Source organism: Tenrec ecaudatus, chromosome 6 (assembly GCF_050624435.1).
Source record: "Tenrec ecaudatus isolate mTenEca1 chromosome 6, mTenEca1.hap1, whole genome shotgun sequence".
In the NCBI taxonomy this organism is placed as follows: Eukaryota; Metazoa; Chordata; class Mammalia; order Afrosoricida; family Tenrecidae; genus Tenrec; species Tenrec ecaudatus.
In genome coordinates, this window is record NC_134535.1 from 131327119 (window position 1) to 131342850 (window position 15732).

The 15732-nt window shown below is 46.2% G+C and overlaps 1 protein-coding gene and 3 pseudogenes across 1 annotated transcript in view; all 4 read right to left on the reverse strand.

The window, feature by feature from the left end:
• TULP3 (TUB like protein 3) overlaps nucleotides 1–15732 on the reverse strand; it is a 69087-nt gene that overhangs the window by 43628 nt on the left and 9727 nt on the right. The gene's annotated exons all lie outside the window — the stretch shown is intronic.
• Nucleotides 3525–3644, reverse strand: LOC142452129 (small nucleolar RNA SNORA70; annotated as a pseudogene).
• On the reverse strand, nucleotides 12117–12573 carry LOC142451244 (nuclear transport factor 2 pseudogene; annotated as a pseudogene).
• Nucleotides 14089–14523, reverse strand: LOC142451245 (small ribosomal subunit protein eS25 pseudogene; annotated as a pseudogene).

The window sequence follows — 15732 nt, forward strand, 5'->3', positions numbered from 1 at the left end:
TCTGAAAATGTTTCCATGGAAAAACATTCTGAATGCCAAACAACCACTTCATACCAAATTTTGGAACCTAATGCAATAATAAATTGGGGATTATCCTTGTTAGGCTTTTTCAAGGATCAAAGTTAGTTAAGGATAACTTTTTTCAATATGAGATAAAAGAAAAAATTACCAGAAACAATCTCTATTAAAGTAAATCCCTACGTGAATTATGTGCCAACAAAACTGTTGGTTGTGTGTGTGTATGCAAATCCTTATCCTCTATACTTTTAATTAACAGGAGTGTATATTATGAAACTGACAACCTGATGTCAGTATGAAATACTCTTTCTTCTACAGAAAGGTACATGAGATGAAAAAGTCATCTAGCTTCTGTGCCATGCTTACTTGAGATTGATCACTTGGAAGGCAGGACTGTGGCCTAGACCTGAGGTGCTGAAACGAGGCGATTTGGATCTCGATCCTGCCCTGAGTTTACCAGCTATGGAACACCGATCTCTTCGTCAGCTGCATCTATGCTGCTGTGAGCGGCCATCAAGTCAGGCCACCACTCACAGTAACTCGTACACACACAACAAAGTGCTGTCTACTTCTGTACCCCATGATCCCCATCAGAGGTTGCAGACCAGAACATAAGACTTGTATTAACTAATTCTTGGAAGTAAACAGCCAGGTATTTCTTCCTAGTCTGTTCCAGTCTGGAAGCTCTACTAAAACCTTTCAGTATCACAGCAACACACAAGCCACCTTGGCAAGGAATAGAAGCCAGGTCACCTGCACAGATGAGAGTTCTACAACTGTCCCCAGTCCTCATCTGTGAAACCAAATTAGTATAGAGCTGTGGGTCGGTTTAGTTAACTTATATAGGTTAAGCACTTAGGAGAATACAGCACAGAGTTAAGTTCTTTAATTACTTTTTATTCTGGCTTTGCAATTCTCTTCTTGGATTCTCTTTTATAAACAGGACTATGAGAATGTCCGGCTCACTGTTTTATAAGATTAAGTAAGACTACATCAGTGCAAAACCACGAATGCTCAAACAGCAATGCCGGTAAGGACGGCACCGCATGGGACCGTGCTGGTGCTGTTGTACAGAGACACCATGAATCAGAAGTGACGCCCTGGCACCCAGCAGCAGCAGCCGTTCCTACGAAGGTCCCTGGATGGTGCCATTGGTGTGCTGACCTACAGCACCCACCGCCTCATGCTGCAGAGGGAAAGGCCTGCTCATCTGCCCTCACTGAAATCACAGCCAAGAAAGCGCTGTAGCGCATTTCTGTTGGACACGCACAGGGCTGCGGCGTCAGAGCAGAGTCAATGGCGAGCAGCACTTGTGATTATGAAGTCGTAAACGTCACGGGCACCCCAAAGATAAAGTATGCATAGTTAAGGGTCCCAGAGCTAATAAGAGTACCATACCATGGCATCCCAGTGTACCCCGATCACATCAGCATTTCAAATGAATGATAGGGTGCTAATGTAACAGTAATAGCAGATCTACTACATTAATCCTGGTAAGAGGAGGTCTTTTCCAGTCTATTGATTTATCACATTATTTCTCATTGTTTTTTAAAACCACAATTGCCTCATTAATAAATGAAGTAGTTATTGTGCCAACCTGGCCCATAAACATGTGGGGTTAATTGAAGGGCAGAGAGATAAATGGCTTAGTGAGCCTCGCCTTTCTAGTTCTCAGGTCTCTTTCTGATGGTCGGACCAGGTTGCAGCTGCCTTAGCCAGTTCCCTGCTTTAGCTGGCAAGGCTCACTTCCTGAAAGACAACCCTAAGGAGAAGCCACATGGAGCTACCCCATGCAGCCCCGCGGGCTGGAGCAAGTGTGTGGAGACCCCCGCCAGTGCTGATGCTTACATGCTCACTGGCTCAGCTTTCCTCCTGCAGTCAGCATCATTGTGTGCGTTTTGTGAGATGGAGGACTTTGGATTGGTGCTGGACATATGGGCTAATGTTGGACTGTGGGTTTGGGCAGCATTGGGTTGAGTAGTTTTCTTGAAGTGCACTTAAGTCTTTACATAAAACTCACCTTTACACATACGAGTTTCTGTGGATTTGTTTCTCTAATGTACCCAGACTAACACAATAAATAAAGAGGAAAGTGTGAGTCTCCTATTTACCTAGCTAAGAAAATGAAGAGAATAGTAGCTTAAAAAGTGGCAAACTCTTTTGCTGCCTTCAGAGGTCATCCTACTTACCTCTTCTCATGTGGGTAAATGGAGAGAACAGAGAAGGAAAGGTAGAGGCTAGGTTAACCAGGCTATGGGATAACTCCCCCCACCCTGCCAAGAAGTTCAATTTTTATTTGGTGGGCACAGGTGAGGCAGGGCACAGTTACCAAGGCCTTCATGAACTCAGGGCCCGCGACTTGTCCAAGAGGCTTTATTTGACCCCACAGCATCCAGGATGAGGCACTTCTCAGCCACCATGTCCTCAAACTCAGCCACATGAAAGTTGGTGAAGCCCACTTCTTGGAGATGTGGATCTTCTGGTGCCCAGGAAACTTAAACTTGGCCCTGAAATAAGGCCTCAATTACAGGCTCCTTGTTTTGAAGTTTGGTGCGGGATGGACATGCTGATCTGGCCAATGTGGACTCTAGCCACTGTGCCTTGGGATTTCTTTCCCCAAAGCACCTAGCATCCCAGTTTGGAGGCTAGCTATGCACAACAGAAATTAGCCAGGCCAGAGCCATAGAAAAGCAGCAAAGGGTTGTCTCCAACCTCTCTTGGGGCAGCCCACACATACCAACAGGCTGCCTACACTACCGGAGGTGTGGGATTAGAGAGACTTTTCCTCAGCTTTGTCTCCCCCAAAGACATGCCAACCATTAGGGGCTTTTTGCCAGCATCTGGGGGGAGGTCAGATGCTTACAGACCTCCTCCCTGAAGACAATCAGTCGCCAGACTAAGGTAGGCCCCTCTCCCTGCTGTTAAGGACAATAGGCTACTTCTCCCAAGAGGCTTGGGACCATTAGCTTGGTTTCTGTAGGTGGGGTTTACACCCTACTGATAATGGTTTCTATGGAGAACAGATCAAACTGGCTCAGTTACATCCAAAGTTAGACTGCCATCCTGAATCTAGGATCTGTCCATCTTGTCACAGGTATACCCCAATCCCTCCTCTTCCTATTGCATGTATGTCCCTAGACTGTCCCCCTCATTGCTGTGTAACCTATAGTACAACCTTTTCCTGTGACGTATGCCTTTACCTGTAATTAGTGGACTTGCACGCCCCCCAATATATATAGGTCTGGGTTAGCAATAAAGATCTCTCTCTCTCTGCTCCTCTCTTGGCCTCTCGTCCTTGGTTCCCTCTCTCCTCTCCTGTCCTTGCTTCCCTGCTCCCTTTCCCCTTGTCCTCCTTCCCTTCCCCCTCTCTCCACGTGGACCACCAAGTGGGGCTGAGGTGAGCATTGCTACCATGAACTCTGTCTGACTCCATTATTTCAATCTCTCCTCTCTCGATGACTTTAATATAATATTAAATATCTCAACCATACAATTGTGCCTATCGAACCTGTGATTAGTGGTGGGGGGCTGGCACCCCTTCCAACCACACCAAGGAGGCTTGCTATTTGCAGCCACTGCACACCAGCCCCCACAAGGAGAATGACAGTCGGCTTAATTGGCTGCAGATATGAAGTAACATGTTTCTGTGACCTGTACAATAAACTTCGTCACTTCCTACTACTCCCTATGAATATGCAAGACTTGCTAGGCAGCCTTACCACGGAGCCTTCACTGTTGGTGATGTGTAATCTCATGGTCCAACAGTATCAGATATCACCAAGGGTGAAGAACAGCCCCCATACTGTACTGACATACATGTTCTGGAGTTCTGCTTGGCCCCATATAGACCTCATATCCCTGACAAGACTGGCTCTCCAGAGCCATGCCTACACAGCTTGTTTCCTCTGACGAACATCATGGCCAGGGTCTGAGAGAAGAGGGTGGACATCTGACCAAGCTGGAGCAATTAGGTTCTCCCCTGGGACTTCAGATTGGATCTGAGATCTCTAGTTCAGTGCGGGCTATCAGAGTGAAGCAATGTTCAGATAGGAATGAAGCTTATCTATTAGTCTCAGTCACATGCATGCCAGAATGCACATCCAGAGACAGGAAGCCGGAGAGAGAGCATTTAACACAGACAGACAAATGTAGAGATGCATGAAGAATGCGCCCCAGAAAGGAGGCCATGGTTCCTACAGTCCCAGTTTCTGGTTCCAGCCTTAGTGAAGTTCTGCTTTGGGGTTCCAGAAACCATTCTGGAATTCTTACAATAAATTCCCATTTTGTTTATAGTAGCTGGATTTGGTCTCTCGGCTAACATTTATAATGGTTTTTGATGTGCCAGGCATGATCCTGAACACTTTACATTATGGCCCTGAGTCATTTCATCCTCACGAACAACCCTTATCTCTAGTTTACAGTTAAGGAAACAGAGATCCAGCTAAATAATGTGGTCCCACAATTAGTCACTGCCAGGGCCAGGATGGAAATGAAAGCATTCTGGTTCCCAGAATCTGTGCTCTCAACCATACAACATATATTAAAGAATGTTGTGTGTGAAACTTGATTTGCAGCCAGGAGCACTAAGAATACTACCAACAAGCTGTTATTGGTACAAACTGAACCAGTACAGCTGCAACTGCCATCTCTAGCTCCAGAATAGACTAGGCCGATGTCGGAGATCTAAGAAGGAAAATGTATCTCTACATATGCTCCATAAATGGGTCACTCTGAGAGAAGACGCCACCTTGAACCCGCCTCATCTACCCTTCAACTACGTCATCCACTAATGCAAAGTAATGTTAGGCAGATAAGCGCAGGGGATGGGATGTCCATTGACGCATGCCCAGAGAGCCAAGCATGCGCACTGCACATGCTCAGAGGTCCAGGGTTTCCCGCCAGTGGGCATGGGTGGGCATTAAACCTGGATGGGCCCACCTGGGCCAGGTGAATTCAATTCAGTCAATGTGGTCTACCTGGGGTCATTCACCACGCCTCCCCGTGGAATCCTTGAAAAGGCAGGGGCTGAGAGTCGGGAGGAAGAACTTGAGACAAGACTTTGGGGGAGGACTTTGGAGGAGAACTTGGGAGAGAGATCTAACAGGGAAAGAGATCTTTGTGTGACGCCGAGCAGTCTCTGCCAGGCTGCATGGTCGGGAGGAATCCTATGGGTGCCGTGTAAAACCTGAAACTTCTTCTAACTCTCATTAAACTCACTTGGATCACGAGCCAGGCTTCGGCGTGAATTCTTTCTCATGCGGAGCCAAGGCCCGAGGTGTAACTCTAACCCCAGAGAGATCTTACATGAATATTTTCTACTTCAAGATACAACTGTTCTTTAAAAATGTTTCTTTTAGAATTCCTCTTTTATTGCACGGTTTCATCAACACATAAATATCCTCTAGCTCTTTAATATTTCCTCCCCTTACTATTATGGTCTTAGTTTCACCTCAGTTATCTTGTGAGGCCTGTGTATGTTCATTTGTATAATTAAGGTTGTTTGATGCATGACATCCAAGATAGATAAACCCTTCAGAAATAGTAATGGGAGTAATGATTCACTGAGAGTACAGGAAGGGGGGGGGGTGAACCCATAGAAATGATGACTGTATAATCCCACTGAGGGGAACAAACCACAGAATTGTAGGTGAACAGATGATGTAAGATACGCCAAAAATAATAATAATAATAATTATATATATATATTCCTGGGGAGTAGGGTGGAAGAAGGAGGGGATAAAGGGGATCTGAATATTAGAGTTTAAGAAGACAATGTTTTGAAAATGATGGTGGCAGTTATTGTACAATTAACTATGCTTCATCTAATTGAATGATGGATTGTTATAATATCTGCAAGAGTTCCCAATAACAAGATTTTTTTAAATTCTTGTTTTCCCTTTTTAAAGCATTTCACTGACATCATTCACACATATAAATCAATTTTTCTGAGATACCACGAAGTGTTGTGCAATTGCTGCCACAATCAATCGTGGAACACTGTCTTCATTTCTGCATCCATTGCTATCAGCCTCTTCCAGCCCCCAACCTCCTGTCATAATCTTAAGCAGCCTTTGATCTAGTTGCTGCCTCTGTAGCTTTACCTATCTTGGATTTCATATAAAGTTATACAAAAAGGTGAAAGAAAAAACAGCCAGCAATAATAAAACACAGAAAATTCTCATTGCAAAAGGTAAAAATAAAAACTAGAGCAAGTTAAAAAGGAGTCAAAAGGGAAAACAAATGCTAAAATGTTACATTTAAACCTCATTCTATTTGTAGTAATCTACTTTCCAATTCACCCTGACTATGGGCAAGACTGTCCACAGCAGTGGTCAATGGTCGGAGGGGCTTCAACGGAGGCTTGACCGTGAGAGGGTGAAATCCTGCACAAGGATTGTGGGGCCTTCACACAACTCCTCTTTCTAAGATAAGACAATTCAGCCTGAAATTTCCACATGCCTTTCATTTGAATGCACCTAAGATTTTAATATACTTATCCCCAAGCAGGGTGAGTCGTGACATTTTGTCCTACTGTGGCATCTGTCCTTTCTCACTCCTCACTGCCAAGGCATTCTGGCGTGTGTCCCCATACAATACATGCAGCATACGCATCCAAGAAGTGACTCGTCTTACGCAGTGCCTCATGACTTTACATGCTGGTGGTGAACACTCACAAACGTGACGGGTGTGAACGACAAACTGCCGAAGAAACCCAGCTGAAAGGTTATGGGGAAACATTCCCCTCAAGGCTAGCACCAAACTCCATTGGTCCCAAGCCCCTGGCCAGCCAAGCAGAGGTGTGCTTTCATCAACACCAGACTGTTGCTGACAATGAAGAGATTTCTTTCCTCCCATTAAATTGAACAGGCTGTGGGGAAAAGGGACAGAAACGCGGTGAACCTTTTGAAGCCCCACTTGTTTCTTGGGCTTTCGGGCTTCCTTCTGTTCTTTCTCAAGCAATTCTCTCAATATCGAGGCCATTTTGAATGCGACACCTTCTGATGGGAAGTCACCTGACAAGACATCAAAGAAAAGGGGCACTTCAAGTCTTCAGGACACTCACAAGGATCCTGTGGCTAAATTAAAGCAGCCGGTAGGGCGTGATGGTTGGGCTCTGTGAAGGCACTTGTGGAGCTGACAAACACAAACAACTCCTTTCTACAGAACTGCGTGAATCACCAATCACTATTGGTTCCAATTTCTCAACTCTATTACATTTTTAAACACCCTTCCTTGTGAATTGTTTTGCTAGCGGGGGGGGGGGGGGAGGGGGGAGAAGCACTAAGTTGAAGATAAACTAAAGAGTAATAACAACCTATTTAAACATTTAAGTTGCCACCCTAGTCTTATTGCTCAAGCCAGGCTATTCAGAGCCCGAGAGAGGAAAAATCTGGTTAACTTTTCCCTCCCTAATATCAGTAATGGTAACCCGAGAGTGGGAAGGTGGGGGGTTTCCATAAGCATCCCAAGGGCTTTATTTGGGTGGCGTGGTGGGCTGTGTGCGCAGTAGTTTGTGTCCAGCTCTGCGGGAGCAAGATGGGGCAGTATGCCCTCGTGACTCACGGCCTCAGGACCCCCAGCGAGCAGACCCACTCTGTCCTGTAGGGTGCCAGGAGTCAGAGTTGACTTGATGGTACTGGATTTGTTTTGTAAGTGTATCGATACTCTGAGCAAACCAGTCTACTTTCCTGTGTTTCCTCCTGTAATAAAGATAAGAATGCTGTCTTGAAACATCTGGAAGCAAAGGAGGGGTCTAGAAAGGAGCATTACAAGGCTAAGTTCTGGAACGAGACGACTTAGCCTTTTCATCCACACCTCTCCTATCTACTAGCTTTCCGAACCTCTCCTTGCCTTAGTAATACCTACAGAACTACATAAGATGATCTATATGACTTTAACACAAAAAGCTTACTTAAATAGCAGGTACCTAGTAGCAATCATCAATTATTAGCTTTATTATTACTTCCTGAATGCCTACCTAGTACCTGTCTGTCAGTTAGTTGTACTGTGGTGGTTTGTGTGTTACTGTGAGAAGTGGTATTTCAAGTGCCAGCCTGGCTCACAAGAGGCCACGGGCAAGGGTTATCACTGCTGAGGTGAGGTGGGTCTTGGTTGAAAGCAGACACACCAGACTTTCCCTGACTGTGCAAAGGCATTTGACTGTGGGGACCACACAGTCCCCCTTAAAGACCATTATGTATTAGGGACTGTCAAGCTGATTTCAACTCACGTTGTGTGCTACCACGTTGGTTTCAGCTCAGGGACCCCACTGGAGTTTGCAAAACTGCCCCTGGGTTTCCTAGGTGTAATCATCACAGCAGTTCACAGCCTGAATTTTCTCTCCCAAAGCTGTTGGTACATAGCCGAGTATGTAGCCCTCACACCACAGTGGGATCCTTAAACTTCACTGGAATTAAGTCGAGTTAATTCTGACTCCCAGTGATCCTATAAGCTCAACAGAACTGCCCAACAGGGTTTCCAAAGCTGTCAGTCTTTATAGAACATCCCTCCTCCAGCACAGTGCTGGTGGGGTCAAACTGTTGACCTTCGAGTGCTTTAACCATCGCACCACCAGGGTTTCTTCTGTGCCGGCCTAGAAAACCCTATGGGGCAGCAGCTCTACTATATCGAATGGGTCACTCACTGTCAGTCAGGATTGACTCCATGACATTTAGCAATAGGATTATATACATGACACACACACACACACACACACACACACACACAGAAAGTACACTAAATTGACACTTGAAATGCAGAGAATAGCTTAGGAAGGATAAATAGTAAGTTGGTATCAGTGGCCTCTTCAGGGAGGGAGGAAACCTAGACAGGCAGGGGATGAAGCAGCCTTATTTGTTATATCCTTTAAGTTTTATACAGCTTCACTTATTTTAAAGTAGATTAAGACAACAACAGTCGTTTCTGTCGTCCACTAGACATGACTAAAAATCTCTTTCAGAATCTTAACGCGAATGGTTGGAATCACTACAGGAGAGCGAGCAATGTTCAGCTCCGTATTAAGGGGCCCACGAGCCACATCACACCCTCAGAGGGCCACTAACTTTTGCACATGCTTGCTCAAAGCAAACCGGAGCTCACAATGGTGGCATTGTCCGATGAGTGCAGATGGTAGCTTTTGCTAATCACTTTTCACTCAGAAATGGAAGCCAGAGCCATGAGCAGACAACATAAGCTGCCAGAAGCTTCAGGAAGGACTGGGAAGAAAAGCTGCTCTGGGCTCAGGCCTCCACTGCCACGCTTAGCCCCAGGACATGCTGAGGGTATAGGTGTATTCCTCTGGTTCAAGTGCAGGCTTGTGAAGAAGGAGCTCAACTTACCCCCTCCGTGTCTTTTATAGGGTGTTTATGCTATAGCGGCAGTGTCAGGAGACACACGCTACACCTCTCTGGGAATTCTCTTGTTTTCACTACCACAGCCACTTCCAAAACAATGCCTCTGCTAAGCTCCTAAGTGACACACCAGGTAATTTCTTTATGGTATTAAAGACAGCATCTTCTAGCACGCAACAGAAGAGCGAAATCATAAGAGAAATGTACTCAACAACTCGGTGTTTTCTGGGCTCAGTACTCATAATGGCAGAGTACTGGGATGGTGCAAGCTGTTAGCGCTTGGCCACTACCCTCAACCATGTCCACTGAAGCCACCCAGAGGGAGACAGGTCTGGCGACCTGCTTCTAGAAGGTCACAGCCTTGGAAACCCCGCGGCAGTCGGTACGTCTCTGCACAGGAGTGGGGTCGCCAGGAGTCAGAATGCACTCCGTAGCAATGAACAACAATGGCACACGGTGACTGCAACATGGGAGATGTAAAATAAATGTTTCAGGAACAAATGAATAAAGAAAATTCGATACCTTCAGGACCAGGGGTGTGAGGGGCGATACTGGGAGAGTAAAGGGAGAGTGGGTTGGAAAGGGGGAACCAATTACAAGGATCTACATATGACCCCCTGGGGGGGCGGACAACAGAAAAGGGGGTGAAGGGAGACACCGGACAGGGCAAGATAGGACAAAATAATAATTTATAAATTATCAAGGGCGCATGAGGGAGAGAGGAGCAGGGAGGGAGGGAGGGGAAAAAAGAGGACCTGATGCCAAGGGCTTAAGTGGAGAGCAAATGCTTTGAAAAAGATGAGGGCAAAGAATATACAGATGTGCTTTACACAACTGATGTATGTATGGATTGTGATAAGAGTTGTTCGAGTCCCTAATAAAATATATATAATATATATATAAAAGATAATTCTTATTTATGTATGTATGTATTTATGTATGTCTCAAAGAACTGTTTTAATTCATCATTCCTTGCTTTTGCAAAGTAGGTAAAAGATAACACAATTTCTCATAACCTTGGGGCTGTAGGAAATGAAGAAAATGACAAACAGCGTAAGGAATGTTAAAATTTACCAAAAAGCATTTTGAATTCTGTTACGATCTAGTGTCTCATTACGAGGAATCGTCTCAACAGAAGCTGCTGGCGGCCTGTGCAGTCAGTCCATTCTGGCTCACGATGACCCCTGAACAATGGACTGAACCTCTGGCCCGTCTAGGGCCAGGCTCACAAGTGTTACGTTTGGGCCCACTGTTACAACCAGTCTCAATCCGTCTGTCCATACATACCCTTCTCCTTTGCCAAGGAACCCTGGTGGCAAACCCTGGGCAGTTTGAAACTGCCAGCAGCTCCTAGGGAGGACCAGGCTTTAGGGACGCATTAAGAAACCCTTAGAAGTCGACAGAAGTCGTTCTACTCTGTCCCACAGGGTCACTGGGAGTCAGAATCGACTCCATGGCGGTGTTGGGCTTTTTGGAGTTCTTCCTCTACACCAAGCTTGTCCTCCAGGACATCCATCGTGACAACAGGCTCAAAGTGCGTGAGGTGAAAGCCTTCCTGCTAAGGAGCATTCTGGCTGCACTTTCAACAGTCTCCACCAGCGCTACCATTCCAACGCACCCACTCTTTGCCGGTCTCCCTCATTCACTGGCCAGGTTTCACACACGCTCAAGGCAGCAGAAAACACCATGAGCTGGGTCAGGCACACGTTAGTGCTCAAAGTGATGTCTTTGCCTGTTAGGACTTTCCCGGAGCAGTTGGGAGGTTCTGACCCCTCATGGTGGTCAGCAGTCAAGTGCTTCACCAGTGCTACCCCTTCTCCCCGAGCTCGTCCACACTTTAGACTGGCCGCAATTAAAAACAACAGGCACTGACCAGGACTGATGAGGACGCAGACACTGGGACCCTCGGACCCTGATGGGGCAATGTGGAAAAGGTGAAGTCACTCTGGAACAGTTCAGCAGTTCCTCAAAATATGAAACAGTGTTTTCCAGATGCCAGTCCGAACCCCCCAGCCGTTGCTTAGGATTAAGATGTGAAGCAACCCACAGGGGTGCGTCCACCCTGTGCTGTGGGTCTCTCTGAGTCAGCACGGGCTCACGGCGGTGAGAGTCTGTCGATTAAGGCTCCTCCAGCAGACAGGGCTGCGCCGATGCGCCAAGCGCAGGCCTGGGCAGGGCGGAGTTAGTTCTGCTGTGCATGCAAGGTCAACAGTTTGAAACCACCAGCCCTTCCTCAATAAGGATGGGGTTTTCTACGACCGTGAAGCTAGTCTTGGAAACCCACAGGGGCGGTTCTACCCCACCTTATAGGGTTGCTATGGGTCAGCATTGACTTGATGGCAGTGAGTTCGTTTGTTTCAGGTTGGTTTGTGTTTTTTAAAGAAAATTTTGTGGTTTTATTGTATAATGAGGCATTGAAACATCTGAACAAATCAGTATCTGGGCGGTGAGGCGGCTGCTTTCTCCGTCACTTCTTTGGGTTACTAGAGCAACTTGTCAGATTTTTTTAAAAAGAAAAAAAAAAAGGGACAATCTTTTGCATAACTTAAGTCTTTCTTTCCAACGCATGCGCTGGTACAACACAAACTTCTGTCAGATGCGACTATCGAGTGTCCAAACATCATGCACAGCACCTGGGGGGCAGCAGCACACTGCGCCTCTCCCACTGCGGCCTGGCTGGTGGATGATGTTTGGAGCATCTGGCGGAGTGTGAATAGTATCAGGAGGAGGAGGAAACAGCGTGAGTGCCTGGTTGGGATGAGGTCAGCCGAAGTTGTGCAGAGTCAGCCTGAACATGTCGTTGGTGCACACCCAGGCATCGCTGATGTTCTTTAGGAGGAACATCTGGTGAAAGCCCATGATGGGGTCTTCGTCGGCCTCAGCTGGCCCACAACCATGCTGAGGATGCAGCTATCTGGCGTGGGCTGATGGTCCTGCGACGTGATGCTGTGCTGGATTTTCTGGAATGGAAGGCTAGACAACTTTTCCACAATGGCAGCTTTCCCCTGGAACTGCTGTCCTTCCCACGTAAGGCATGACGCGTCAATATAAATTGCACCCAGTTGGGTTCTGTCGTTATCAAATAACTGGTAGTAATGCTGAATGAAGGTGGATCCAATCTGTTCCCAAATCGGCTTGTCTCCCATTCTGGGGTGTTGCCCGGCCTCGTGGAGACACAAGGGGCTGGCACGATGGTGGCAGCGGCGGCGGCAACCCAGGTTGGTTTTTTTTTCATTGTGCATATGGCTGCGACGATAGGAAGAGACTCAGGGACCTAACATTAAGGATCACTTTATTCTTCCAGGTGGGAGATGGACGTGGCAATCAAGCTTCACAGCCTTGGAAGCCTGAGGCAGCTGCCCTCTGTCCTGTGTGTAGCTGTGAGTCAGAATGGATGCGCTGTGCTGTGCGCTCATGGAGCCCTGGTGTGCTGCTGCAGACACACGTGCGCTGTCCACTCTGCTCGGATGCTTCGGGAATGACCCTGTGGGACACTCGAGGCTACATAGTCTTTACAGCAACAGCTTGCCTGGTCTCTCCTCCCCACAGAAGTGCTGGTGGGTTTGAACCACCACCATTTTGGTTAGCAACTGAGGGCCCAAGTGCTGCACTCCCAGGGTTCAAGCTAACAGGGTGGCAGCTGCTACGTAGAGAAGAAGCATGTGTGCGTGCCTAGAGCAGAGTCCCCAGGGCACCTGAAGCTCAGAGTTCTCAACTCTCCTCATATACAAAGTAGGATGGAAAACCCAGACCAAATGCACTGCCGTAGAATTGGTTCCGACTCATAACTCACAAGGTTATTGTGAGGATTCATAGTAAACAACCCCAAACACCCAAACCTACTGCCATTGAGTTGCTTCTGCTCATTACAACCCTATTTGGGGACACAAGGCTGTAAATCTTTGCGGGAGCAGATAACTTTCCGTTCCTCCCATGAAATGGCTGGTGGGTCTGAACTACTACCTTCCAGTTAGCCATCCAATGCTTACCGTATATATTCGTGTATAAGTACCAAAATGTGCTGAAAAACTGGAGTTCGGCTTGTACACAGGCCAGTGGTACCCCAGCGAGGTGTAACATCTTGCTGCCCACCCCACCCCACCCCCAGGTAACGGAACGAGCACCTGTTATCTCGAGGGAGATTGCCGTTTTTCAGCTGTTCATTCAAAGCCCCGCTGCCACTGCAGGGCTTTGAATGTTTGTTTACTCACATCTAACCAATCAGAGTCGGCCTATGATGTGCATCTGAATAACCCTTTTAAAGACTGTGTACAAAGGATGTGGCATGAATGGATGTCATCTGGTCAAGCCCAACTAACAAAAGAAGGAGGAAATCTCATGAAGCAAAATGAGTTCGAGATGCATGGGAAGACATTGCAGAAGACATGGTGCGACGTGCCTTCCAGAAATGTAGCATTAGTAATGCTATGGATGGCAGTGAAGACTGCGCTTTGTATGAAAATGACAGCAGTGATGGTGATGACGGCAATCTCAGTGAGGACAGGGTCTATGATGACCCAACACCAGCTGAAGCTCTGCATTGGGATACGGATGATGATGAGGAATCCAGTTTTGAAGGATTTTAACTCCACATTTTAGCTTGGTTGCTGACTGAGTTCAGGGAAAATTACTCTTAAGGTTGATACCTTATTGTTTTTGTTGAACCTATTTTCCACTTACCGTGCTGGTTTACTAATGTTAAATGCCTTGTCCTTTTTTTTTTGAGCTAATAAAATTTTATTGTTCAAAATGTACAGTTGGTTGGACCTGCTCACGCATCTTCACCGGCTGCTGGGGCGTCTCCACCCTTGGTGTTCCTGGTGTCAATGACTTGAGCTCTGTGCTTGGAAACCATAAGTCCTTTACTCAGCAGCTCCTGGAGGGCTGCCCTGGCCAGGGAACCGCGAATCTTCAGTCTCTCGGAGACAACAGCGGGGGTGATCAGCTTATAGTTGGGAACTTCATTACAGAGCTTGTCATAGGTGGCTTTGTCAAATAAGACCAGGTTATTGAGCTTGTCCCGAACTTTGCCTTTGGACCACTTCTTTTTGGCCTTGCCCCCAGACTTGTTCACTGGGTCTTTGTCCTTCTTGGCCGACTTCCCAGTATCCTTCTTCTTCTTGTCGTCCTTGGGAGGCATCACGAAGCTCGAGAGCAGCTATCATTGCGGCACCCTCGCTAAGATGTCGGACCGACTTGTCCTTTTATTTATGTTTTTAATTTAAAATAAATATTTAAATACATTACCCCACTGATGTCTCAATTTTTAGTAATTTTATTTTCATTTGTTTTGATTACCCAAAGTCACCAATAGCTTCTGCATTTCCAACCCTAGGCTTATACTCTAGTCAATCAGTTTTTTCTGGTTTCCCAGGTTATACTTAGGTACCTCAGCTTATACTCTGGTTGGCTTATATTCGAGTATATACGGTAATCGTTAAGCACACGTTAACTGGCAACTACTGCTATTATTACATAAGATTCTTTCATTATATGACTTTAATGCTACAAAGAAATATATCACTTCAACCTTGTCTTCATTTACAAGATTCTAACGCTTTTATCATGATGACAGTATCTTTGAAAACTCTGGATGTTTCCTCCATAATCAACGCTCGTGGAAGCAGCAGCAGAGTCAAACGACACATTGCTCAGGGCTGTAAAAGACCTCTTTCATGTCTAAAAGAGCAGAGCTGGCGCTCTGAAGGCTAAGGCGCACATGACCCAAGCCAAGGTGTTTTGAATCACCTCACACGGATGTGACGGCCGGACAGTGCAGGCTGGAAAGGAAAGTCTGCCATTTGAATTGAGTTGGTACTGACTTGATGGCACCGAGCAATAACAGCATGTTTCTAATGTTGGGAACCCAGACAAAGCTAGAATTCCTCCTCTATTAACTAAATCTTCCAAAGTTAACATTTCAATTGACCTTGAAATATCTTGTCAAATAAGCTGTCAAAACGAATACTTACTACTATGTGCCAGAAGCTACATTAAATACTTCCTATAATTTGTTACGTAATTTTCACAAGAAACCTTTATGATAGAATTGTCCAAAGACACACAGCTTGTGAAAGCATTAAAATTCTCCAGTCATCCTAAGTTTGACTCTGCTCCACCTCAGCCCGGGACACTTTGCTGCAGACCAGACATTAAAATGGCCAGCAGAGGCTCAGGAGTTCCTTATTGTGCTGCACTTGATCTTAGTCACAAAGCCGAGAAGCGACGGGAGGTCGCTCTCATTCATTCTCTCTTTTTCTCTTTAATTTGGTATTTCAAAAAGGTAAGTCAAAATCCTTCACAGTCAAAATACCAGATTTATTTTTAGGTCAGAGTTTGCAAGCTAGTGTGGGTTTTGAAGAAG